The sequence below is a fragment of the Aplysia californica genome, unplaced genomic scaffold, assembly GCF_000002075.1.
Source record: "Aplysia californica isolate F4 #8 unplaced genomic scaffold, AplCal3.0 scaffold00512, whole genome shotgun sequence".
NCBI lineage: Eukaryota > Metazoa > Mollusca > Gastropoda > Aplysiida > Aplysiidae > Aplysia > Aplysia californica.
This window is the reverse complement of record NW_004797782.1, coordinates 87,943-90,356: the sequence shown is the minus strand read 5'-3', so window position 1 is coordinate 90,356 and position 2,414 is coordinate 87,943. Positions and strand designations below refer to the sequence as shown.

General features: G+C 39.9%; 1 protein-coding gene across 1 annotated transcript in view; it reads right to left on the bottom strand.

Moving 5' to 3' along the window:
• Positions 1-2,414, bottom strand: part of LOC101846908 — a 37,334-nt gene that overhangs the window by 33,556 nt on the left and 1,364 nt on the right. The window lies entirely within an intron of this gene.

Here is a 2,414-nt window from a genome sequence, read left to right as displayed (position 1 = left end):
TGTGTGTGTGTGTGTGTGTGAGTGTGTGTGTGTTGTGAAGAAAGGGGGTGGGGGGAGGGAGAAGAGTCGATGTGAACGATGGCTGGTCAGTTCTATAAACCACGAACCGCCACTGTATATTATAATGTCCTTATCGCTCCCCCTTCTGTTCCTCTAGTAACAACACCTCAAATCTTCCGTACCTAATATTATAAGCTATTTACGTTGAAAGGGTGAAATCGTATAGGTTTAACGCCCCTATCGACACTGTTAGGCTATTTAAGAGGCATATCGCCGAGTTAAACGTCCATCTCCGAATTAAGGACGAGCCAAGTGGGAAATTCGTGTAAAGTGCCTTTCCCATGGACACAACGTCGGACCGAGCTGCGGCTCGAACCCCCGAACCCACAATCTTATGATTACGAGTCTAGTAGCCAAACCACTAGGCTACCGACGCCACTCTATTTACGTTGCAAGTGTTGTAAAACTCTTAATAAAACTTAAGCAGAACATACAATCTGAACACAACGGTCGCCACCCAGGAAAGATCCTTCATGTTCCCAAATTGGACAAGTCAAGGGTCTACGTAAATGTACACAGTGGCAATACACTCCTCATTGTCCAAGACGATCAGCCATCGTCGAAGAGAAAAGTGCTTGACTTAGATAGGTGGACATCTTAATTCTGTCATTATAATGTATACATACCTAAGGATCAAGGGAAGGGGGGGGGAAGGGGCCGTTTGTAAAGGCGATTGTCTTGGACAGGTGGCCGTTAGAGCAGATTTATCTGTAGTATAATGTGCATCGTTGCCTTGATGTACAAAATAACCCCCCCCCCCCCCCCCACACACACACACAAACAACACACACATCTCAGAACAAAACTGCCCTAAAAAAAAACCAACTCCAGCAAACAAACAAATAAAGCCATCTACAGCGCAGTGCTATGCCAGGATTATTTTCCCCACAAAAGTTCACTTCAAGGGTTAAGTCAAGACAACACAACAGCAGCAACATACACATAATATCAACATTTATAACAAATACAATCCTTCCACCATTCTCTCTGCAAATGAAGCCAGCTGAAGCATAATCACATATTCTCACCAAAGACATAGCACGGCATTACATTTAGTAATATTATACTGTGGTATTTCACGATCAGCTTTTAAATATGCTGAGGGACATGCTATAACCATCCCACAAGGGGAGCTCCGTTAGCTCAGCTAGTATCAGATCAGGCTGCGCTACGGGCGGGTGGTCTTGGTTTGATTCTCCGATTAGACGCTCTTAGGAAGGGGGGCGGTTTGAGATTTCAAGGTTCTCAACCGTTTTGGCTGTCGGAGACGGACGTTAAATTCTGAAGTTGCGCTTCTTAAATAAAATTGATGGTTGAAACGGACAGGTCGAACTTACTCTCTTATCATTCAGCAGTTCTTTGAGGAAATCTGTTTCACTTTTCATTGCTGGAAACAAATGTAACAGGACCAATGTGAGCTTTGTTGACCCAAACAATATTGACACCAACAGTTCTGACTCAAATAATGTTGACACTAACAAAGCTGACATAAATAATTCTGACACAAGTAATATTGACACAAATAATTCTGACACAAACAATACTGACACAATCACTGTTACCATAAACGACACAAATAATTTTGACATAATGTTGACACAAATAATGCTGACTCCAATAATGTAGTCCCGAACAATGTTTACACGAACAATTTTGACACATACAATGTTCCTAAACAAAAAAGAACAATATCACACAACTACAATAAACGATACCGGTATATTTAAAACTTGCTAGAAAACTTACGCCTAACACACGAAAGAAATTGTTTTTTTGTTAAATGTTAAACTTACACTTACATGTGATTTTTTTTCTATAATTACAAGGTTCATAATTATTATACATATTTTTCACATTTTGTAGGATTCCAGTGACAGTGAAAAGTACGTGTTTGATGTTCATCAAATTGACAAAAGACAACAACAACAACAATAACAACAACAACAACAACAACGACAGCAACAACAACAGCTGCAGAAAGAAAAACAACAACAATAACAACAACAACAACAACAACAACAACAACAATAACAAAAAGAACAACTACAACAACAACTCAGTCAAGCAAACTAATAAGCAAACAATAATAAAATGGGACTTATATGAGCTATTTGTTTTGCAAGTGCCGTAAAACTCAGAACAAATAATTCAAAAAGAAAAGTAAACAAATGTAAAAAAAAAAAGAATATAAAACTCAAAACCCCCCGAAAAAACCCGCATAATATCATAATAAAGATGGGGATCTCTTTTGGCTTCTCCATTCTCCAGGGCACGGTTACCTCGGGCCTCGGGGCATGATGGAGGCAGGAGAATGTGGATGTATGTGTGTGTGTGTGTGTGTGTGTGTGAGTGTG